Source organism: Chiroxiphia lanceolata, chromosome 12 (genome assembly GCF_009829145.1).
Source record: "Chiroxiphia lanceolata isolate bChiLan1 chromosome 12, bChiLan1.pri, whole genome shotgun sequence".
In the NCBI taxonomy this organism is placed as follows: domain Eukaryota; kingdom Metazoa; phylum Chordata; class Aves; order Passeriformes; family Pipridae; genus Chiroxiphia; species Chiroxiphia lanceolata.
Genome location: NC_045648.1, coordinates 914,310 through 939,448, shown reverse-complemented (window position 1 = coordinate 939,448; position 25,139 = coordinate 914,310). Strand labels below are relative to the sequence as shown.

General features: G+C 56.4%; 1 long non-coding RNA gene across 1 annotated transcript; it reads left to right on the top strand.

Moving 5' to 3' along the window:
• Nucleotides 1–2,598: 2,598 nt before the first annotated feature.
• Nucleotides 2,599–21,228, top strand: LOC116792570. Its single transcript, XR_004359189.1, has 3 exons — nucleotides 2,599–2,703; nucleotides 14,988–15,070; nucleotides 21,033–21,228. It is a non-coding gene; the product is annotated as an uncharacterized LOC116792570 (long non-coding RNA).
• Nucleotides 21,229–25,139: the final 3,911 nt, after the last annotated feature.

Here is a 25,139-nt window from a genome sequence, read left to right as displayed (position 1 = left end):
ATACCCCCCTTGGCCCTGCCTTGGCCTTGGCTCCAGTGGGGTCTGGAGGTGTTGTGATGCTCAGAGGAGACACCTGGACGAGTTCCATCACCTCTCCAGGGGATGCAGCCCCGGGCTCCGGGCACTCGGGTGAAGCTTGTTGCGATGCTCCAGACCTGCCTGTGTCCTCTGTGTGGAGTTTGCAGAGCAGAGCCTGGATCACCATCCTCCTCCTGCCTCTCCACTGGGAGCAGAGCCCGCGGCCGCTGCAGCCGGGAGCAAGCGTTGGGGGGAACACTGCAGCAAACCAGCCGAGCGTGTTTGATGTGGTTTAAATTAACCTCGATTGCTGTCTAATATTTTAAAAAGACACTTTTTATAACACGCGGGAATAATGTAGGAGAACTAATGTTCCCTCATGAAATGCCTTTCAGAATAATGATAAAAGTGCACTTTAATCTGCTGTGAGAAGTCTCCGTGAGGGAGAGACGTCACACGGACAGGTGGAATCGTGGAATAAATACAATAATTAATGAGAAGGAAGGATTTGCATCTTCTGACTTTTCCACAACACCTGCTCTTTTTTTTTTAATTTTTTTTTTTATTATTTTCCAAGCAGCTTTATTTTGTTTGCTGGGGGGTCAGGAGGACCCAGGGGTTCAGGATTCTGACCCCCTGGTTATGAAGTTACACTTTCAAAGACTGTAAAATGTCAGGGAAGCAGCACATGGGAACTGAGTGCTCCATTAAGTTTTCCCTGTGAAATTAAGCACCTTTATTGCCTTAAATGAGAGTTACAGCCTAATGATGGACCGATGCAAATCTCCATCAGCATCCCCGAGCCAAGGGCTGGTTCCCACCGCCGAGGACAGGGAGGTGCTGCTGGAACAGGGAGCAGGGAACGGTCCCAGCCTGGTCCTTCCCTGCCCAGTGCCACATTCCAGTGGGAAGGAGCCCAGTCCTGTGGGAACAGGGAAATAAGGTGTGCCAGGAGTGGGGCAGGAGGGGTGCTGGCTGCTCCATGGGGCAGCAGTGTGATCCCTGGCTTGGGGGCCAAATCCTGCTCCTATGTCCCCATCCCAGCTTCCCACAGAGCCTTCACTGACCGGGATGGCTCCCACCTCACCCCAAGGACTGTGGTGGCTGCTGACACTGCCAGCAAGCTGTGCCCACACTGGTGTCACCCCCAAACACCCCCATCACCCCCAAACACCCTCATCACCCCCAAATATCCCCATCACTCCCAAACACCCCCATCACCCCCAAACACCCCCATCACCCCCAAATATCCCCATCACCCCCAACCACCAGCATCCTTGGAATGGTGTGGGTGAGCAGGGATGGAGGTGGCAGCAGAGGCCACCCCAGTCTTGGCTACCAGAGAAGTGCTGCCAATGCTCCCACTTCCCTGTGTCATTTCCCCCTCCTCTTCCCCACTTACACACTCAATTTATAGGAATTTTATGTCTTATTCCAATGCTGGGCGTGGGCTGAGCTCTCCTGTTTGCCACACATTTTGCTGGATTGTTAACACATCAGACAGGCACCCAAGGGAGCTGCAGTTCACATCCATCTCCCTGGTGCAGGTGCTGAGCCCGGAGTTGTGGGTGGGATGAATCCAGAGAAACCTCTTCCCACATCCCAGCCACAGCAGCCGTGAGCCCCTGGACCCCACGGAGCTCCATGGGGAATGAGGAGCATTTCTATCCGACATCATTCCCCGGTTCATGGCTGTGCCACACGCTGTGTGTGGAATTCCTGGTGTTGTTATGGTCTCTGTTATCGGACTGTCCAGGTGTGAATCTGCTGGAAATTCCTGAGCACAGGATGAAGAGCAGTAGCCGCGTTTCTCGGGTGGCTCTTGCTGGATGGGGTGTGTGTGGTGCTGCCCTCCCCTCCATGAGCTTTCCCACAGGTGTTTTCCATTGTGGTGGCATGAAGAGAACACTTGCTGGGGGAGCTGCTGTGTCTGCAGCCTCCAGAGTATCCATAGATGCCTGTTTCCATGGGGCAAAAGTGGTTCAGGGAGAGCAGAGGGATGACAGGAAACACAGCTGGTCCTGTGGGTCTGTCAGGAGAGAGGGGAAGGGGACAGGAGATGGGACACAGCCAGGAGAGAGGATGCAGGTTGGTGTTTGCTTCCCAGGGTGAGACCTTTCACAGGCCCCAGGGATGAGCACCCCTGGACTGAGGGTCCCACCGAGGGTCCCACCTCTGCCTGTGAGCCCGCACCAGGCAGATGTGGGACCTGGGATGGGGCTGGGTACAGGGTAGAGGGGTCCCAGGTCCCAGGCAGGGCTTCCAGATCTCAGGGTTCCCATGGAGGGATCCCAGGTCCCAGGCAGGAGTTCCAGGTCTCAGTCAGGGGTCCCAGTGTGGCTTTCCCAGTGCACAGGAGCCCGTGGGCAGCACAAACCCAGCGTGGAGCAGAGCCCAGCGAGGCCCTGAGGGAGCTCACTAAATGTTTCGTTAACTCACCGGGTTACAAAAAACAGGAGAAAAAGGGAACAATAAAAAAGCCGAGTTTTCCTTGGCGGTGCTGCCGGGAAGTGCTGACAAAGCTGCTCCTGACAAAGCCCAGCGGGAGGGGGGAACTGTCTCTTTGCTCTGCCTGTCTCCCGCTGAACAAGGATCACTTTTAATGGGCTGAATACATACAACACACAGCTGACAACAAAGATGTTCGACTAACCTAACACGAGAGGGAAACAGCAACAGCACACAGTGAGTAATTAGAATCTAATTAATTTGCATTTCACAAGAGAGGCAGAGATGTCAGAGGGAAAAAAAAAATATTCCCCGAGATTAAAGGGCTGCTGGAGGAGAGCGAGGGGGTGAGTGGGAACACTCCCAGCGCCAGGACCGACACGCAGAGCCGGTCGGGATGGGCAGGATTAAATGGGAGCAGGTGGGGAGATGACAGGTCTGGGAGCTGCGGCCAACAAAGGTGTCTGCGGGTCAGCAGAACTGCGCCGAAAATACCCAAACTGCAACTTTCGCTGTGCAACAGCATCCCTGGCCTGGCAGGAGCCTTCCCCCCGCTGCTCCGCGGCCCTGCCAGAGGAAATGAAGGGAAAAAAAGCCCCCAGGTGACGGCGTGGGGAGAGGATCCAGCCCGGGAGCTGCGGGAAGGCGGCAGGCGTGGCCCAGAGCCCGGCACGGCCACAGCGGCCGCGGCCCCCTGGCCCGGGCAGATCCTTCCCCAAATTAGTGCTCGCAGTATGTTAATCTCTATGTTCAACACCCTATTTCCTAACGCTGGCTGTTCCCGTGAGGCGAAGCATCCCGGATCTACATAACATCAAGGGAAGATTTACAGCTCGTTTCCATAATGATGACACCAGGCAGAGGGTTGTGCTGTCAGAGATGCTGGCGCAGCCACACGAGCCCTGGGGAGGGAAAATAACCCTCACCCCCTGTAGTTCTCTGTGATTATAATCCCTGCCTACAGCCCTGCCTCCCCACCCCATGGCTCCCCATGGCTCTGCTCCCTGGTGGGAATGGGTGTGAAGGACGGGGAGGCACAGAGGGAAATTTGGGCAGTTCAATTCCAACAGCCCCAGCAGGGGCTGCAAGGAGGTCCTGGAAACGAGGGTCTGCTGAGCCCCCAGACAGGAAGTTCCTTTGGATCTCATGGAATCCCAGAATGGTTTGGGTTGGAAGGGAACTTAAAAGCCCATCCCGTCCCACCCCCTGCCAAGGGCAGGGACACCTTCCACCAGCCCAGGTGGCTCCAAGCCCTGTCCGATCTGGTCTTGGACACTTCCAGGGATCCAGGGGCAGCCACAGCTTCTCTGGGCAACCTGGGCCAGGGCCTCCCCATCATCATAGCCAAGAATTCCTTCCCAATATCCCATCTAACCCTACCCTCTGGCAGTGGGAAGCCATTCCTTGTGCCATCCCTTGTCCCCAGTCCCTCTCCAGCTGTCCTGGAGCCCCTTTAGGCCCTGGAAGGGGCTCTCAGCTCTCCCTGGATCCTTCTCTTCTCCAGGGGAACCCCCCCAGCTCTCTCACATCTTGGAGATTTTGGGGCAGGAGGAGCAGGTGCTGTTTCTGAGATTCCCCTGTCTGGGCCAGGATATTCCATCCCAGCCAGGGATGCCTCCAGCCCAGCACTGCTGCTTTCAGACCCACTTCCTGGGCTCCCTTTGCTGTCACTGTCACAAGCCCCACGTCCCACACTGGGGAGGAACATCTGGCACATCTGCATGTGGGGTGGTTGCTGACAGGGGGCTCGATCCCTGCTCCCCCCCCAGAACCAGCGAGGCAGGAGCAGGAGATGCAAACAAAACCCAAATGCAACCAAAATCAGATGCAAACAAAATGCAAATGTGAAACCTCGTGCAGGCAGCCAGGCAGGGGGGGGGCTGGCCGGGGGGGGCAGAGGGTGGAGGGGGGTCCCCATCCCAGCCCCCCACCCAGAGCAGCAGTGCTGGGGCCCGAGGAAGCAGCTGGAGAGGATGCAAATGGGGGGAATCACCCCGGGGAGAACAGCTCCAGGGTCATGGTGCTGAGGGGGCAGGGAGGGGAAAGCCCAGGAAGGCAGAGGAGGAGCTGGGGGAGCAGCTCTCCAAACCCAGCCTCGTGTTTCCTTCCCACAGCAAGGGCTCCAGCTCCCAGGGCCCCTCCTGCCCCACCTCGGGGCAGCTCCAAGGTAGTCTACCCTTTTCTTCCAGCAGTGCCTTGCCCTCCAATTTCAGCTCGTGTTTGCAGCACCAAATCAGCTCTGTAAACACGCCGAGGGGGGATTTATTTTTTCTTGAAAGCAAAATAACTAAACAGCACATCAGAGGGAAGGCATTTAACTCAGTCGGCTCCTTTCCTTTGTTGGGAATCAAAGTGATGATGATTTGAGCAGGTTTCTTCCCGGCAGCCCACCCACCCCACGGTGGGGAACGTGCTGCAAACACTGCCTGAGCTACGTCAGCTCGCCCAGAGACCAGATTTTGGGGTGAGTGGGGACGGCTCCCACTTTAATTGCCATTCCCACATCCCAGAGGAACTGCAGGCAGCACAGCTGGCTCGGTGCAGTGGGGATGCACATCCCCTGCTCGGGTGCTGTTGGGAGGGATGCAGAGCCCAGGGATATCCCACCCAGGCACTGGAGCATCCCCAGCAGCACAGCCCAGGCGGTTTTTAAGGCTCCATCCTTTCTTTCCTCCTCGGGCAAAACAAAGCAACCCCAAAGCCAACCCCTCCCACCGAAGCCAAAGCTGTTGAGCACACAAACACCCTGCCTGCCCTATCTGGAGTCCCCGGGCACTCAGCCACGGGGAGCCAGCCCATAATTTGCACTGGGAGCTCTGCAGCAGCCTTGCCACAATGTGATGAGGTCGTGAGTCATCCAACCACTGAAACCATCTAACCAGGGCCTGGATCACTCACAGGCTGGGAAAGGAACACACAGGCACTCAGGGTTTGGGGGAACTCTTTTCCCTGAGGAGAGCTGGAAGCTGGTGGGAGCCCTGGCTCCGAAAAGCCAAGGCACGGAGCCTCCTGTCCTGAGGAGGTCAGTGCCTCCTGCCCCAGGGGCATCAGAGGGGCTGCAGAGGGGCAGCTCTCCCCTGACAGCCCCTGCAAACAGCAAACACATCCCCTGCCCTGGGAAAAAGGGGACATGCATCTCTTGGAAATACCACATTCCAAAAAAAACACGTGGATGTGGCTTTTGGGGACAGGGTTTAGGGCTGAGCGTGGCAGTGCTGGGGGGATGGTTGAGCTCGATGGTCTTAGAGGGCTTTTCCAACCTTCATTATTCCATGATTTGGCAGGGAGAGGTGAGGGCTTGCTGTGGGTTTGCAGCAGTGCTTTGCTGGTGGCTCCTGCCTCAGGAAGGTGATGTGGGGATGGGCTCAAGCCCTGCAAACACTGGTGTGAGCACAGCGCTGGGCAGCGTGTCCTGGGGACAGGTGAGTGGTCAGGCATCACCCCCAGGACATGCCAGGCTCCAAACCAGCTCCCCAGAACGCTGCCAGAGCTGGCAACTGGAAAACACGGCAGAGAAATCCCCCTGCCGGTCCCGGCCCAATTACAGCCCCGTCCTTCAGGGACTTTTGCAAACAAACCAAGGAAGATGAAGGATTGATAGATTGATTTGATGCCGGGCTCTCCTGACAGCGCGAGCCCGGCTGTGATCCATCCCCTCCTCTGGGAGCCGGGGCTGATGTAATTCATTGTTCCCATCTCGCTTGTCACCGCTCTGCTCCGGAGCAATCAGGGCTCAGAACTCGGGGAAGTTCCCAACCCGCCGCTGCGATTCGCCCGCAGATTTGTCACTTCACTAAAGACCCAAATTACCCCCGTTTAGGAAGCGGATCCGCTGCTCGAACCTGCACGAGCTGCTGCCGCTGCCGGGATTAGGGATTCACGGCGGTAATTATGTTAATGTTGATGTGCAGACGGATAACTGGCAGCAAGGAGTTGTGCTGAAACGTCTATTTATAGTTCGGGGGGAAAAAAAATAAACCTCGTCGTCTCCAGGCAAACATATGGGCTCTGTGGCAGACGGATTCAGCGGGAGATGAACGGGAAAGGAGAGAAGGGAATGGGATGGGAGCCGGGCAAGTCCCGGGAGCCGGTGCCCGCTCAGCTGATCCAGGGGTGGGAGAGGGTGGATTTTGGGATGGGTATCTCGGTGGCACCCCGTGCCCCTGAGGGATGGGCTGAGCATCCTGCCCCAAGCTCAGGCTGCCAACCAGCCTTGCTCTGCCCCCAAACCAGCCCCTGGGATGTGGGAAGGCAGCTGGAAGTAGGGAGCTTGTGTAGAGGACACCAAGGATGTCCCAGAGATCTGCGATACCCTGAACCCACAGGCACCTTAATCACTCCTACCTGGGGGGACATGGCAGCCTGAGGGGAGGGTCACCAGCCCTTGGGCTTCTCCTGAGGTCACGGGAGGGCGTTGGGATGTCCCAGAGTCCACTGAACCCACTGGCCTCATAATCACCCCCTGAGGAGAAGGTCACCACCCCCCAGGCTGCCCCATGGCCACGAGCCCCTCACTGAGCACCCCCAGGCTCCACCAGACACCCCTTGTGCCAGGCAGTGCCTCCATCCCGTGGGAACACCAGAGAAGACACCCAGGGGCCAGCAGTGCCCCCACTGTGTTAAAGACACCCCCAAACTCCAGCCCTGGCACGGGAGATCCTGTACCCAGCTCCCAGCAGGACGCAAGATTTAAATTTGGAGCTGTGTGCTGAATTCCAGGGGGCCGTCAGTCAGCTCTGGGAGGTGTTTGGAGCAGACAGATTTACACAAACACTCCCAGCTCAGCAGACCCAGCGCGGTGTCTTTTATACCAGGAGAGGAGGGAATAAATCACCGCTCCCTTCCCCCCCTCCCACCACACGGAAATTTCTCCCAGACATCTTTCAAGCAGGATCACAGAGAGTTTTATTTACCGTGGAATAAAAACAAAAGCCCCAAAGCACCAGGGGATTGTGCCTGGCCATGAGTGACGGGCCACCCCGGCAGGCTCTGCAAGGAGGAGGGAGCCTCCCTCATCCAGCACACCAATCCAGCCCCACGGCCCCACAGAATCCTGGAATAACTGGGTTGGAAGCAATATTAAAGCTCAGTTCATTCCACCCCCTGCCATGGGCAGGGACACCTCCCCCCAGCCCAGGTTGCTCCAAGCCCCGTCCAACCTGGCCTTGGACACTTCCAGGGATCCACGGGCAGCCACAGCTTCTCTGGGCAACCTGTGCCAGGGCCTCCCCACCCTCCCAGGGAACAATTCCTTCCATACATTTCACCATATTGATCTCTCCTTCCAGCAAGGACCCTGTTAGGGCTGGAAAATTGCTGAGCTCCCTGAGCAGCTCCACTGCCAGGGAGGATTTGTGGTGTTCAATAAATATTATTAGGAAAGCGAAAGATAATAATTATGTCAATTATAGGATGGGTAATTGGGCCTGCAGAAGAAAAGTGCTTTTCTCCCTGATTGCTGGGACCGTGTGCCTGTGATTGCAAGGATCGGTTCCAAAAATAAAAGGCCGGCTATCAAGTGGGAGAAGCACTTTTGTTTCCCTAATGGCACGTTGAGAGCTGTGTCGGGAAGAGCTGGGCCGGCCTGCAGGGATGTAAGAGCATCACTTGCTCCATCCATGGTCTTTAGCAGAGGTCTCATGTGGAGGGAGAAGGGCTTCCAGATCTGGGGGCAGAGGGTTTTCCAGCACAGAGCTGTTCTGGGAAGCACAGGGCACGGGGAGCTCCGTGCCCTCCACATCCCTGGGACCCGTCCCTGACTCAGCAAATGTTCCCATGGGGAGGGGGAATCACCATCCCCCCTGAATTAAACCCTCCTGAAGCTCCAACAGGAGCTCCTCGGGGACTTCCCCACCCAGGCATCAAACCTGTCTTCCTCCTGCTGCCAACCCCTTTCCCAACAGCCAAATCACCACTGGAATATGTATTTTTGCTTTAGCATATTCCCATATTCTGGAAATACATAATGAACAACAGGCCAGTTACAAGCCCCGAAGGTTTGGAGGGCAGGAGGGAGGAGAGGGAGAAGAGCTGGTCCTGGCTGTAAGCAAAACATGCATATTAATTTAAAACAGGAGTTAAAAAAAAATATTAATTTTAATTTGATTTGGGCTGCCTCGGGGCCGCTGTGCCATATGCACAGACAAGTTATGCAGAATTCCTGCAAGACAATGTGCTCGCTGGCTCCTCCGTGTTTATCATCCCAACCAGAAAAATCTGCCCAGCTCTCCCCTTCCCTTCCCTGTCCTGGGAGAGGGACAGTGCAGGACAGCCCTGACTGCCCCGAGAGGGGGACGGGGCCCTGGTTGTCCCCTGGGCTGGGCAGGGGAAGGGGTGGGTGAACCTCAGAGATCCTCCTCCTCCCACTGCCAGGCTGGTCCCTGCTGGCACTCCCTGACATTGTCTCCAGTGTGCAGATGCCATCCCGACTCAGAACTCCGGACACTCCTCAGCTGGTAGATGGCACATCCCTGGAAAAGGTTGGACAGGGCTTGGAGCAACCTGGGATAGTGGAAGGTGTCCCTGCCCATGGCAGGGCTCGGACTAAATGACCCCTAAACATCCCTTCCAACCTAAACCATTCCAGGATTCTAGAATTCCCAGTGCTCCTCTTGGGTGGCAGCTCCCAGCCAGGAATCCCAGAGAGGTTTCCAGGCTGCACCCAATATCCCAGGGATAAAACCTGCCCAGGAATGCTCAGCAATAGGAGCAAGACTGGGACCTTGCCCAGCTCTGTGAGCTTGGGCTCTGCTCTTCCCAGCAGGGATGGGGTAAGAGGGAATGGCCTCGAGTTGTACCAGAAAAGATTTACACTGGATAACAGGGAAAATTCCTTCCTGGAAAGGGCTGTCCAGCCCTGGCACAGCTGCCCAGGGCAGTGGGGGAGTTCCTATCCCTAGGTGGATTGAAAAGCATGTGGGGACATGGGTGAGTGGTGGCCTTGCCAGTGCTGGGGGACAGTTGGACTTGATGGTCTTGGAGGGTTTTTCCAGCCCTAAAAAATTCTGTATTTCAATGACGGGACCTCCCAGCTCCCCCCCAGCACTGCCTGGGAGCAGCATTCCCATCCAGCCTGCCAGGAATCAGCTTCTCCAGCCCAAACCACCACAGGGGCCACAGAGTGAGAAGGTCTGGGAATGGTCCCACAGTCTGGGCTGCAGCAAGGCCTGAACACAGACCCCACACCCAGATATCCGGGGGTTTTTCCACCGGTTCTGGGAAATATCTACAAAAACCAAGCCCTGAAGAGATTCAACCACAATCCCAGCAGGAAGCCAGGGACAAAGCAAAGCCCCCAGAGCCTGTGCCCTTGGCTGGTGCTTCATCCTCCAAACCACCCACCTCCTCCAAACCCAGCGTTTTGAGCCACGTCCAGAAGCCAAAGGTCTCTCCCAGCCTTTTGAATCCGACACATCAGGATGTGTTATCCCAACCACTGTTCTTTCTTGCATAATCTACATTATTTATGGTCACGATCTCCTAATTGTCCCAGTTATCTGATAAGTGGAGGGGGGAAAGGGCGGGTCAGGGAATTCTTGGCAGAGCACAGCTGTGCTGGGCATCAGATGCTGCTTTTTGAAAGCCTTCCCAGTGGGAGATGATAATGGGCTGAGTCTCATCCCTCTGCCCTGGGGAGGATCCAGGGAACTGGGAACACCCTTGAATTCGCTGTAATGAGAATTTCTAAGATGGAGATTGCAAAGATGTACCTGATCCATGGATCAGGTTCTTCCATTATCCCCTTTATAGACTATTAGCATGTAGAGTGGAATAAGCGTGGAAAAAATACAGCTTTAATCTTCTCCTGAGCTTCTTTTTAATGCTGACATTACTGCTCAGGCCAGTGTCATCCTCAGAGCACCACAGAGGTTCCAGCCTGCTAGAAAACCAGGGCTACTTAAACTGAAAGAAGGGGGGTTAGGTGGGATATTGGGAAGAAATTGTTCCCTGGGAAGGTGGGGAGGCCCTGGCACAGGTTGCCCAGAGAAGCTGTGGCTGCCCCTGGATCCCTGGAAGTGTCCAAGGCCAGGTTGGACGGGGCTTGGAGCAACCTGGGCTAGTGGGAGGTGTCCCTGCCCATGGTAGGGGGTGGGACTGGATGGGCTTTAAGGTCCCTTCCCACCCAAACCATTCCAGGATTCCAGGATTCTACTTTGAGGAGAAATCTCACATTTCCTGCTCTGGGGGGATGGTGAGCAGGAAAAGCCCAGGGAGCATCTGCCACGGGGGGCCACACATCCAGAAGGGCATCAGCGAGGGGGCAACAACCCAGGGGAGACCAGGGGGGGTTTAGTCCTTGGGAGATGGACTGGGACGATCCCAGGATGAGCACAGGCCCCACGAATCCCCTCGGTGAGCAGAGTCCACCATGGGGCCAGGGGACACTTGGCTCGCCCTCCATGCTCCCCCTGCAGACAATGCCCTCATTGTATTCAAATCTGATTCATTTCATCCAGAGGGTAAAATTAGAAAATCAGCCTAATTCCCAGGAGCCTTGTTAAATCAATACAACATACATCAAGCAGGCAAGGCACAATGCAGGGCTGAGATAAAATTAGAATGAGTCCCCCTGGGTGGGTTGATATCAGCTCTACATTTCGGAATTGGCAGGCACTTTTGCATAATTTATCAATTACAAACAATTTAATTCATCCAGAATAATGAGTTGCGGGGCAGCTTTTGATGAGTTAAATGACATGAGAGGCGATGGCCGTGGTGGACTCAGAGGAGCACCCACCCAAAATCAAGTTATCCCAGGGGCAGAGGAGGGCAGGGGACCATGGGGGGGACCCTGGGCTGGCAGGGCCTCCAAAAATGTGGATGGTGCAGCGGAGATGACTCTGCTCTAGGTGAAGAGACAGATGGGACATAAGGCGAGGGACACCAAAAAGAGATGCAAGGCTTCCCCACCAGCACCCTGGAGCCAAGAGTTCTGAGCAGCCCCAGCACTATCTCGCTGTCCCAGCAAGGGAAACACAAAAAGGTTAAGGGTGGGTTATTTGAAAGAACAAAAGTGATAAAAATCAAAAGCCTTTCTGCTGCTGAGAGGAGCCTTTAGAAGGTTCTGAAGCATTTCCTTCCTGCAGCCCTCTTTTGTTCCTCTGCCCATCGCCCCGGCGGGGCCTGAGGGCTCCTCCGGCCGCGGCCCCGCTCCGTTCTCACCGAGAACAATAGGGATGGCTCTGGGAGAGGGCAGCTGGAGCTGCACGCCAGGATGACACCCCTTGGAAATGCCTCCTTCCCTCCCCATTCCCCCCGCCCCGACGGAGCACCGGGATCCTGCTCACTTGCTTTCAAGCCGCCTCACACAGATATTAAAGCCAAGAAGTTAAGTGGTGCATAATTATGGCATTGTAGTTGCTAATTATAATCCCACAAGGAAAGCAGGGCTGTGCAGGGACGGCTGCAAAGACCTGATGGTTTGGAGCAGGCTCATTCCTGAGCCCTCGGAATTCCTCGTTAAAGCCATGAGAACTTGCAAGGAGGATTCAGGGAAAGGGAGAGGCAGATAAAAACTCCCCCAGCCCCGTTAACCTCCTCCCAGCCCACGTGCCCAGGGATTGGCTTCCAGAGCCTTTGAGGAGATAAATGTTATGGAGCCGGTGCAGAACCCGTGGAGCATCCAGGCACAGCCCATGGAGTGTCCAGGCACAGCTCAGGGACAACCTAGGCACAGTCCATGGAGCGTCCAGGCACAGCCCATGGAGTGTCCAGGCACAGCTCAGGGACAACCCAGGCACAGTCCATGGAGCATCCAGGCACAGCCCATGGAATGCCCAGGCACAGTCCATGGAGCATCCAGGCACAGCCCATGGAATGCCCAGGCACAGTCCATGGAGCATCCAGGCACAGCCCATAGAATGTCCAGGCACAGCCCACGGAGCATCCAGACACAGCCCATGGACCATCCAGGCACAGCCCATGGAATGTCCAGGCAGAGCCCATGGACCATCCAGGCACAGCCAAGCCCAGTGCAACAACAGAGCTCCGGGTGCAGATCCGCCCTCTCCAGCCTTTCCAGCCCGGCTCCATCCCTGGCTGTTTCTATCCCACTCTGGAGCAGCCTAATAGCTCTGTCCGCTCTCCATCCCGGAGGTGATTTATGAGGTAATTTGTGTCTCCCCGGCGGTGCCGGCCCCGTGTCACCGTGTAATGGGATGATGGAGGTGCCGGCGCGGGCACCGGGCACCGACACCGCGGCAAATGGGACCCGTCCAAACTCCAGGGCCCGGGATCGATTCGTCACAATTTCTGCGCTTTTGGTTTTGCTGAGAAAAGAGAGATAAAAAAAAATATAGAAATTACAGTGGCTCGCCGGGGCCTGGCTCCTGTGGGGAGCCGGGATGGTGGAGGGGACTGGGACGATGCTGGGATGCTGCCGAGCCTCTGCTGGGGGTGCACGTGGCCCAGGACTCAGCTGGATGAAACCCAAATTCCTAATGACTTTTCCATGGGTGTTCCATGCTTTGCACTGGGAGTTGGGTGCCTGCATCACCCAGTATGGCTGGGAGAGAGGGGGAGGATGGGAGGGATGTCAGGGTGGGAGGGATGGGAGGAATGAGGAGGGATGAGAGGGATGGGAAGGATGGAGAGGGATGGGGAGGGATAGGGAAGAATGGGAGGGATGGAGAAGGATGGGGGGGATGGGAAGGGGGTGTGCATCATGGGCAGGGCACAGCGAGTCTGTGGCTCCTTCCCAAGGATGTTCCCCCGTGCCCAGGCTCAGCCCCACCCACCCCCCGTAGTGTCAGCAGCGGGTTCCAGCAGTAAATGGGGCGCTGGTTAAAGCCCGGGCTGGAAACCGCAGCGTGCTCTAATTCACACTGGAATTTCTATTTATTAAGGTAATTAACCCGCTCAGGGAGCTGCGCTGGGAGCAGCGCGAGTGAATCACCGCTCCGGGGAGCAGAGCCAGGGCCGGGACCCCGCGGAGGAGCGGGATCAGGAGGGGTGCAGCCTCCAGCCCCCTCCTCTAACCCCCCAGTGTGCCCCAGTGTCTCTGCCGCTGGACTGGAGCAGCCGAGCGGGACAGGGCTGACATCCCGCCCCTCCGTCGGGGATTGCAGCAGCCTTGGACACTGCAATAGGGACGGGAGGCACACGGGGAAGCTGCGGCACGGCCGGGGCGTGGGGCTGCGCCCAGGATCTCCCACAGTGATAACCATCGGCCCAGGGCGCGGTCGGCATCAGCAGCTCAAAGGGGATTAGCAGGGAAGTGCCGCTGGATCCCGGGACGCGCAAAGCTCGCCCGGCGCTGGCAGGCCGGGTTGGTTTTCGGGAGGTTGGGATGTACGATAGGGATCTGCCGCAACCCTCGGTGAGGCACCGGGCACACCCTACCCGGGAACGGCCCCGCTCCTCCATTCTCAGCTCCCCCAGACAAGGCACTGGATGCTGGAGCAGCCCGGAGGTCTCTCCGGATGCTCCTGACCCCAGACCCACCTGGGATAACTTAGGATAACCCCAGGAGGCTGGCTTCATAGAATCATGGAACAGTTAAGATGAGAAGGCACCACCCTCTGCCATGGGCAGGGACACCTCCCACCAACCCAGGTTGCTCCAAGCCCTGTCCAACCTGGCCTTGGACACTTCCAGGGATCCAGGGGCAGCCACAGCTTCTCTGGGCAACCTGTGCCAGGGCCTCACAGGGAACAATTCCTTCCCAATACCCTGGGTAACCCTGCCCTCTGGCAGTAGGAAGCCATTCCCCCTTGTACTGTCACTTGTTCGAGGTCCCTCTCCAGCTCTCCTGGAGCCCCTTTAGGCACTGGTTTGGCTCTCCCAGCACCAGCACCAGGGCAGGATGAGCTGGCACACATGGAGAAAAAAAAAAACCCAAACCCTAATGAAGCCAACCAGAAGAACCCAGCGCTAATGAGCAGCTGGAAATCAGCAGCCAAAACCTGTTTTGGCTCGGGGTTGCCGCCCCGACGTGCCAGACGGGGCCGGGAGCTCCGGGGGAGGAGGAGGATGCCCCGAGGGCGCTTCGCAGATGAAACGGGGTTTTGTAAATCCGCGTCTGCACCCAGGGCTGGAGAAGGGCTGGTCGGGGCCGGGAGGGAGCACCCAGCGCCCTGACTCACCCGCTCCTCCGAAGGGTGCCCGAAACCCGCCCGCCGCCCTCGGCTGCCCGGCCCGACGCAGCTTCACACGCCCGAAAAACACCAGGGAGGCAAAAGGGAAAGTAAAATCTGATTTCAGCACTTTCTGCCTCTTTTTTTTTTTTTTTTTCCCTCCCCCCTCCCCTTTAATTCCTTGTTATTATTTTTATTAGCCTCGCTGCTTTGGCTGCGGGGCCTCTCGCGGAGAATGGAGTGTCGCGTGGGTGTTACCGGCTGCTGGCGCTTTCCTCGGCTTCAGAAAGAAATGCCAATTACTAATTTCATGGAGATAAGCCATTCCGAAGGAGGGGAGAAAAAAAAAAAAAAGAGAAAAAGAAGGGGAAAAAAAAATCTCCCAGCTTTGAAATGCGAAAGGCGCCTGCATTCATTCGGTTATTTATTTATTTTCGTCCATGTCAGGGACACTGGGATTGCTCAGTTCGGTCCCCAGACAGAGGGATGGGAGCAGCACCCGAGGGGCATCTCTGGAAGATGGAATTAAGGTATATATGTCTGTATGTTGGAGCTGTGTGTCTATGTGTTAACGTGCACACGTGACCCTGTGCCGATGTGGATCCTGCATCCAGCTGGATGTGGTTCCCAATCCTGTGAGCCTCAGGGCCTCAGCCTTGTATTCCACTGGTATCCCACAGTATCCCACCATCACCAGCACAAGGCAATGCCCATCCCAGCTCCTGCCTCCCATCCGGCTCCCACAGCCCCGTAAACACCGAGGGCAAGGGCTGGGGAGGGAAAATAATGGTGCCCGGAATTCATCTGGGTGTAGTTTGCATTTTTATTGCTCCAGCCTCAGATTCCAGCCTACAGAAAGGTTTCAAAAAGGATTAGATGCCATAAAACCTTTAATAATCCTCCCACATCTTACGTTTAATTATTGTTTTTACACATGCGGAGCCAACACGCCTGCAGCGAGCAATCAGCCATCACATGCCACTCCTCCTGCTTTGCTGCTCTCCCGAGTGTCTCCGGCGGGATTAACCAGCACCCAGTTTTCCACAGCTCACCCCTGCCATGGCTGGGAGCTCTCCTCCTTCCCAAAAACACTCCTCCCCCCAAATACAGCCCTATATAGGCTCACCCCGGCTGCAGGCGGCTCATTCCCCTCCAGCCGGCACTGGGGGGACAGGGATGTGCTCCGTGTGCTCCCTGTGCTCCCTGTGCTCCACGGGACCGGAGCTGATGGGGGGACACAGTCTCAGTGTCCTCGTCAGAGCCACTGAAATCACTCTTGGCCGGGAATTACAAACAAATCCTCGTCTCCAATGATAAACCTCCCGCTTGGAAGGAACATTTTGTCACTAATTCGGTGCCATCGAAGTTGTTGCTGTTTGACGGGGGGGGGAAAAAATCAGACCTTTTAATCATTTTTTTCACCTCAACAGCTTCTCCTTGAGCCAAACAGCCGTGGAGAGGTTTCAGCTGTGAGAAAGGAAAATGACACGAATGTGAAACGCACCCCAGTCGCTTTTCTGGGAATATTTTAGAGGGTCCATTATTCACAATAAACTGTTTCAAAGCACCTGTCACCCTGCTGAGAGTGGCTCTGCACCCCACAGGGATGGCACAGGTGTCACATCCGCAGGGACACGGTCCTGTGGGGACAGACACAGGGAATGGGGCACTGGGAGGGGATGAATAACTCCAGCGGGCAGACTCTGCTCCACTAGGCTGCCAGTGAACTGGCTTATTATTATTATTATTATTCATTATTATTGTTATTATTATTCATTATTATCATCATTATCATTATTGTTGTTGTTATCTTAAGTGCTGTTTCCCCTGTTGCCTGCAGCGTGACTCAATGGGGGATGAGTTTTCCCAGATATTTCTGGACTGGGGGAACCAGCCAAGGCCAGAGCAGCTTTTCCACTCCTGTGCCTGCTGCTGCTCCCCTGGGACAAGACATTTTCCAGCAAATCCCTTTCTCTTCAGGAATTTTTCCCATTTTGACCCAATGGGGAGCTGGGATGGCCCCAGTGTGGGCTCCTCTGGTACCTCCCAGGGCTGGTACCCAAAAACACCTGGAAGCAGAGTGTGCTCCATCCCTGGAAGTGTTCCAGGCCAGGTTGGATGGGGCCTGGGGCAATCTGGTCTTGTGGAAGGTGTCCCTGCCCGTGGTAGGGCTGGAATGAGATGAGCTTTAAGGTCCCTTCCAACCCAAACCATTCCAGGCTGGCAGCCTCCAGATCAGAGCCTCAGGAAGCTGCTCAGGGTGCAGGCAGAGCTCTGCGTGAGCTGCTCTGAGCCCTTTATCCTCTGAAACATCAAAAGTTTCAATTATTCTGGCTGTGACTCATTTCTGATGAAGACTTTTCTCAGAAGCAGCTCAGTAGGTGGGACAGGCACCCGAGGCTGAGCAGCATCAGCAGGGCCATCAGAGCCACCTCCCTGAGGGGACTTTGCTCTTGTTTGGGAGGATTTCGGGGTCTGTGCCCAGAGGAAGCCCCTCAGCTGGGCACAGACACACGGAACAATCACTCATTTCTTTTGGTCCCATTAAAATCTCGCCCTCCAAAACCCAGAGCAGCCGGACAAAGGCGGCCTGTGCTCCCCAGATGTTTTATTCATGCACAGCCTGGAAGCACAAACAAGCCCAGCTATTCTGCTGCCCCAATCCTGCCTTTGTGCTCCGTCGCTGTGGGGATGGGAATGGCAAAGAGGGGCTGGATCCTCCCTGCCACATGGGACTTGTTCCTCTGCCACCGGAGCGGCTGCTCCCCCTTCCAGACTCGCTCAGAACGGGCCGGTTCAGCACCAGAAGTTGCAATTCTTTCCCAGTTTCTCTAGTTGATGGCACTCCCTCATCTGGGGGCTCAGGACCAGCGTGTGATCCTCTTGAGGACACGGGGACAGTCCTTGCTCCCAAGCCGGCCCCAGCAGCAGGAAGAGGCCACCTGCAAACAAAGCAATAATAGAAGAGTCAGCCTTAGTCTCACCCTGATCGTTCCTAATTGAATATTAACACCATCTTGATCTTCCTCTAATGCTCCATTTAATCTGCATGTTTGTCTTATTTTCGGTGCGGGCAGAGGATTTGCCATCTTGGGCACATGTGGAGCCAGGCCCTGGCTCCTGCAAGTGGAACTGGAGAACTAATTCCATATGGAAATAATTGCAAATTCAACTGTTGGAGTCGTTAGAGAGGAAGTTAAGTCCCAGGGCCCAGGGATTCGGGTGCTCAGGGCAGGGAGGTGGCATCACCCCAGCCCTGTTCAGCAGGATGGAGCAGAGCTGCAGTGGGGGACAGGGCCATGTCGGGGTGGGAGACGTGGGCACCTTGGGGTGGGTGATACGGGCACGTTGGGATGGGGGACATCACCATCTCGGGGTGGGGGGACATGGGATCTTCAAATCTCCATCCCTGTGTCCATCTGAATTCCTGGTGCTCATGGTGAGGGAGACCCCGTTGGCCACGGCAAAGCCAGATCAACATCCAAGGGCTGGCAGCAACCAGAGCTGGCAGCAACCAGAGCTCCAGGAGTGACTTTATTTTCCTGCTCGGACCTTCTCTGCTCAGGGTTCCCAACACGTCCTGGGACACGAGACAAACAGGCACCAGATGAGAACGAACCCGTGAAAAACCTATTTAAAACCACCTGTGGTGTGACTGGGTGGCACCGTGTCCCCTCCCCCGGAGCAGGGCTCGGCCACCCCCCATCCCACACAGCACCGCCCTCCCGGCCCGGCCCCGTCTGCCCATCCCACGCCATCCTTCCCACTTCTCCAGGAACACCGGCGGGTGGCTGGTGAGTAATGGGCCGGTTCCATCCCTCCCAGAACCAGGATAACCCCGAGGGATGCGCCGGCGGAGGAAGGTGCTGCGGGCAGGCGTTAGCACGGGAGGCGTGCAGAGAGCGCCGCTGCCAGAAATACCAGAGGAATTAGCAAACTGGGTTGCAGCTCTCAAGTGAAACCACTTATTTAGGATGGACTGTTCCTTCTTGTAATCCTCTGTCATCAGCACTCGCTGCGAAAATTTAACCGTGTCAGACTGAGGCGGCCCCGCGGGCCCCGGGGCTACTGCTGTGGGTCGGGAGACTCACTGGTTACCCAACCAGCGCTATTTGCAAGTCAAGTGGGTTTCTTTCTTCGCCTTGTAATTGCTGAGGGCTGGGAAAGCCTTACTAAGCAGCCGTCTGGTGCTGAGGTGTGCCGGGCTCACACCAATCCCAGCCCCTGGCTCATCTCCTCCCACAGGACACCGGGCCAGGGGGATGCAGGGGGATGTGTCAGGGCTCCAGCAGACTTTGGGGGATGCACCTTCCTCTGTGTGTGGTGGCAGTGGCAGCCACACGGGCCTGCTCTGTCCTCTCCTCGTGGTGGCTTCAGGAGCGATGTGCCCACGGCCCCACGTGCTCCTGGATGCCTTCAGGAGGGGAACACCAAAAATCCATTGTAATCCAGTGGCATTTCAGTCTCATTAGGGCTGACAGGACAGAAAGCTCGAGCAGGTCAGCTGCTCACCCTGCTCTAAAGGGACCAGAGGGAACAGCCCATCCAAGGAGTCACAGAAGCACAGAATGGTTTGGGTTGGAAGGGACCTTAAATATCATCTCATTCCACCCCCTGCCATGGGCAGGGACATCTTCCACCAGCCCGGGTTGCTCCAAGCCCCGTCCAACCCGGCCTTGAACACCTCCAGGGATGGGGTGAGGAGAGCTGGGACAGGGAATTTTAACCCCCTTAATATTTATTTGAGGGACTTTCACATGGACAATGCTCAGAGTGTATGAAATACCTGGTGGCCCAGAGAGCAGGGAGAGAAAAGGCCTTTCCAATGCAGTGGCAAGGTAACAGGAAAGCCAGCCCAAAAGGAAAGGGATAAAGGGAGCTGCCCCTGGTGAGCTCCCTGTTATTTACTGGGAACAAATAAAAACCTGGTGAAGAAGGAAGCTTAGAAAGAAGATGGAGCAACCGCCAGGTGAAGGAAGCTTTGGCCTCCCAGGGGCACGAGGAGTTCGTCTGGGGTTAGGCCAGACCTGGTGACACCCAAAACTGATCCCTTCAGCGCTCGGCCTTGCATGCCAACCCCTCGCTTTGGCCCCTGAGCTGTGTCATGTCCCAGCCTCCTCCTGAGCGTCTGGAGGCCTCTGCCTCCGATTGCCTCTGGATGTGCAGCAATTTAGAAATGAGTCGCCCTTCTCTCGGGCTTTTGATGTAGCCCGGGAGGAGGTGCGTGGTGAGCAGTTGCTTCACTGCTGTTTGTGCAACCTCGCTGCAAATCCCTTATTATTCACGATGCTATCTTGCCACTTGATATGCATAATAGCTCAAAGGTACCGTTGACTACATTTTTCCAGCCCTTTGATGTGCCAGCGATAACTTGTTTCTGTTTCGCAGCCATTAAGTTCGGTGGAAATCATTACACTGCCTTAAACGTGGGGCTTGTTCTTTAATCAGCGCCTGTTCTGGTCCCAGCCTCGCTGTTGCAATCTGCCATACGTGGAAAATATCCTCTTAACCCAGGTTAACAATTCTGGAGGAAGTGAGAACAGCTTAGCAGAGTTTCTTCAAGGTCAGAGATCAAGGGCTGGGTCCTGGCAGGAGGCTTCAGCATCCCTGGGGGTGCAGCAGCTCCCTGGATGGTGCTGCTGGGTGTGTGCTTTGAAGAAGTGGCCATGGCATGGACCAATCTCCCCTGAGGTCGGGCACAGGCCAAAGCCACCCAGAGTTGGCCCTGTAATTCACAGAATCACAGAATCCTGGGATGATTTGGGTTGGAAGGGACCTTAAAGCTCATCTTGTTCCAACCCCTGCCATGGGCAGGGACACCTCCCACTATCCTGGGTTTCCCAGGCTGTGTCCATCCTCGAGGGCACAGGAACATGGCCAAGGTGTCTCACACAGCAAGAGGGGAGCAGAGCAGGGAGAGGCTCAGCACAAAGCAGCAGCCCAGCAGCTCCAGGAAGGAGCCTGGCAGAGCCCTGCTCTGAAATTCAGGAAGAATTTCTTCCTGGAAAGGGCTGTCAGGCCTTGGGAGGGGCTGCCCAGGGAGGTTTGGAGTCCCCAGCCCTGGAGGTGTCCAAGGAAGGACTGGACATGGCACTCAGTGCTCTGGGCTGGGGGACAAGGTGGGCATCAGGCACAGGGTGGACTCGATGATCCTGGAGGTCTTTTCCAACCTCAGTGACTCTGGGATTCTGGGATCCTGTGCTCCTCACAGAGCCCCTCGAAAGCCGGCGTGGTTTCCAAGTGGAGGTTATATTTGCTTTGCAAAACCTCAAACCACCCGTCCCAGGAGACCAGTGAGAATGGGAAAATCTTCTCCCATTAACCCCTCACTGCCAGGGCTGGACTGGGAGCAGGATTCCCACCCTGAGGACGGGGCTGGCGCCCGGCTCTGCCACCCACAGGGGCACAGCTGCCGTGCTCACGTTTGCCTCTCACACTCATCCGAGGGCTCTGGCGAGCGACGATCCGGTTTCGTTTCCTGCTTTCTTGCAGCCTCGGCGTGTTTGGTTTGGCCTCCTGTGTCAGTGACATGAAAGCCTTGGCTATAAATACACCCCGTGTCTCCGAAGGCTTCGTGGCGTTTTCCTGCCCGTGCTCTTGGTCCCTTTGGGAAGCCGGGAGCTGGGAGGAGCACATCAGCCGGCTCCGGCTCCAGCGATGCCGGCGGAGCGGTTCCCAGCCTGGGACAGCCCTCAGACGAAGCCACCGGCCCCTCCAGAGCCCTGCTCGGCTTGCAGATGTTTATCAGGGCCGATACAGCTGCGCTGGCTCTTTGCACAAGAGGAAGGGGAGGTTCTGCAGCGATGAGCTGATCCCGAGCCCTGGGAGCGGAGCTCGGGGGTCACGGTGGTGCCGAACCCCAAAGGGCTTTGGCACTGCTCATTCCAGGAGCTCCCGAACACCTCCAGGGCCTGCCGGCTGCAGACACTCCACCAAGGCCCTCCCTGGGGCCAGGGTGCCCGGCTTGTCCCGCCGACGTTCCCGCAGTGGCCCAGGCAGTGTTCCATGGAGCGCCCACGGGGTAAACACGGACACAGACACAGTAGCAGCCCAGTAATTACGGCCCTAATTCAGCAAAGCATCCCCACTTGTAAGGCACCTAAGCATATGCTTAAAGCTAATTACATGCTTAAAGATCTTTCCTGAATAAGCATGGATTTGAGGCTGTGTTTGGTACCTCCTGTACTTAACTGTGATTCAGCCAAACACCTCCCCTACAACCCAAACCCGTCGGGAAGTGATTTCGGAGCCCAGCTCCAGCGCTGGAAACCAAACATCCCCGCGCCTCTCTCTGCAGGCTCGCTTTGTAGATATGAAAATAAATATCCTTCAGACTCTTATGGCTTTGTTTTCCTGCTGCCACTTCCCTCCCTGCAAGCCAGCCACTTCCAGGCTGGTCGGGAGCTGCAGAGACACGTGAAATGGCTCCTCTGACGGGATCGGATACTGGGGGGAAAAAGCGAGACAGAAAAGGCCTCGGTCGAAACTGCCCCGCTGTGAGACGGCAGAGCTGAGCCCGCTGCCCTGCTCACAGTCACATTTTCCACTGCATTTGCATCTCTCTGCTCTTTTCTCGCTTTCCTCTGAGCAGTTTCTGCTCCACACTCGTGTGTGAACCCGGAGCTGTGGCTGCTGGTGGCCGTGTCCCCACCGCAGGTTCGCTGCCGTGGCCGGGGCCAGGACCCTGCTCAGGGGGGGCTGAGCCCCCCCAGCAGCACAAAGAGCTGTGGTTGGAGCAGACGAGGGGCTGGTTGGAACCAGCTGCCCCCGCGGTGGCTTCTGCTTTTAGAGTCATTTCTTTAACAAATCAGGGCGAGGGTTTTCAAGAGAAAAGGATTTCTAAGCAAGTGGTTTGGGGGTTTTGCTTCTGGAATTCCCCAGGGAAACATTCCCGGGGCCCAGAAAGCCCAGCGGAGCCACCGGGCTACTTGATAATCCAGAGAGCCCAGAGACCTGCCTGGGATCCTGTCATTCTATTCAGCATTTGAGAGCCTTGGAGGGCTTTTTTTCAGTGGAGTTTCTGGCACATATCACATGCTGTGGCATGTGTGGCTCTAAACAGGTCCTCAGAATGAGATGCACTTCACCAGAGGAGCTGGTTTTCCCCCAGACACCCCTGCCTGACAGAAGGGTGCTGAACACCAGTCCCTCCCTGTGCTGCCCCATCACCTCGACTTGGGCTCTTCCCACTCTCTCCCTGGCCACCGACTGTTTCAGTGGGGCCACCCTTCCTCCGTCTGCTGGCAATTCCTCCCCTAGACCAGTCCCTAACCCAGCATTCCCAATGGATTTGCCCAGAACCACGGCCCTCAAGTGCTCTGAGGATGGCGGGAGCTCCACCACCTCCCCCAGCGCCTTCCCCAGCGCCTCCCCCAGTGCTCAGCCACCTTCACCAGCACAAAGTGCCTTCCTCAGGCTCCCTTCCCAGCCGAGGGATGGCCACAGAGCCCATCCTTTGGTGGGACAGCCGGGGGGACACAGCCCTGCAGCCCCAAACAGCACGGATCCCTTGGCACAGCATTTGGGATGCTCTGAGTGCCAGTGCCAGGCACCTTCCCAGCACTGCCAGCCAGGAGCTCTCGGAGCTGCAGATAAAGTTATCAGCAGCATCTATTAGCAATAACAAACAATATCAGCCTCGCTCATTGTTGTAGGCTGGGTTATTAGTGCTGGAAAAACAGCTCCCCGGACACCCCGGGAGCCAGCGAGATTCATCTGTGTCTCATTAGCACAGCCTTCCTCCTCTGTTTGTTCTGCTAAAATTAACTCTCCTCCTGGAAAATAAAGAAGTGGAGAAACACCCTCCCTTCCCTGGCACAGCCTGGCACAGCCTGGCACAGCTCGTCCCACGGCTGACCCTGGCCCTAAGGCCTCCCAACGGGTGCAAGGGACTGACACCAAACCCAGGGCAGCCCCCTGATCCCATGAGCTGCTCCATCCTCCAGCAGAGCACACATCCCATCACTGCTCTGCAAGGGTTGCTGCAGGAAAAGCTGCATCCCCAGCGGCAGAAATGCCCTGGAGGGAGGGTTGGCTGCAGCCCCTCTCTGCCACCCTTCACTTCCATATCCTCCCACCAGGAGATCCCCCAGATGTCCCAGAGTCACCTACCTGCCTCCCCTGCCTGCCCCAGAGCCCTCCTGACAAGAATAGTTCCACCCCTTCCCTCCCACAGGACCCCACACCCGGGAGCATCCCCAGGTGGGACCTGCCTGCACCTCCTGCCCACACCACACCTGCAGCCTGGCTGGGTCCTGGGGTGGTTCCCTGGCTGGGTCCCTCATGGATGACCCCGCTGTCCCCTGGGAATGTGCCCCCAGAGCAAAGGTGGCCCCATCGTGGGTGTGAAGAATTAGAGCTCAAATGGAGAGGCACCACCAGCAGGGCAGGACATGAGTAATTGGGGTAGGATGGGGTTTTCCCAGGCAGAGCACGCAGACCCAGGGACTTCTGTGTTTGTGTTCACATCTACTTAACCCCGTGGATCAGTTAATGCTCCTGTAAAATTACATCTGTTACTCGTCAGGCTCAGCATTTCCATTCGGCTGCCAAAGCCGCCTGGATATTTATAAAACAAGCCAAAACCAACCCAAAGCCTCAGGCCCACACAGTGAAGGTTTGTCAATCACAAGGAATCAAAAAGAAATCAGATCTGTGGGCACAGACCTGCACAGCACCAGGACTGCAGGGGGTCCGTGGGGGGGTCTGTGGGGTCTGACAGCAAATAACCCGAGTCTGGACCCAAACCCACACCTGGATCACACCAGGAGAGGTCACCTGATGGCTGGAGATGCTGAGGTGGGATTCAAGGGTAAGCTGGGCCCCCTGTACCCAGCTGAGCTCCGTGGGGTGACAGGGAGAAGGACACAAATGGCACTGATCATCAACATTCCCAGTGAAATCCATAACAAATAAACCCCAGAGCAGCACAGGATGAGCCCAGAGCTCTGTGCCCAGCACGTGCACACCCTGTGGGCCAGATCCCTCTTCTGGTGGGATGGAGACCCAGGTCCAGGCACGCCCAGGATGTTCTTCTGAAGGTTATAGGCCAGAAAGGATTTCTTTTTTTCATAGAATCATCAAATAGTTTTGGTGGAAAGGGACCTTAAAGCCCATCCAGTCCCACCCCTGCCATGGGCAGGGACACCTCCCGCTATCCCAGGTGGCTCCAAGCCCCGTCCAACCTGGCTTTGGACACTTCCAGGGATCCAGGGGCAGCCACAGCTTCTCTGGGAAACCTGTGCCAGGGCCTGCCCACCCTCACAGGAAACAATTTCTTCCCATTATCCAACAAAACTTACTTTTCTCTATTGTATCTTTTAACACTGAGCTTGGTGTTCCGGAAGTCAAACACCAACATCACCAGCAGAGACTGGGCAGCAACTGGGCAGCAACTGGGGGGCAAAGTCTCTGTTCTGCTGCAAGAACATGAAACTCTGTAACTCCACAAGGTGTTAACCCCCCGAGGTCGGAGCTCCTCAGCCTTCCAGAGGAGCCACAGAGGCAACTGCTCCTGCGAGGAGGATAGAAAACAAACCAACCCCCCCATCCTGGAATGCTGTGGTGCAGCTGGAGCAGCCCCGTGCCCATCAGCACTGA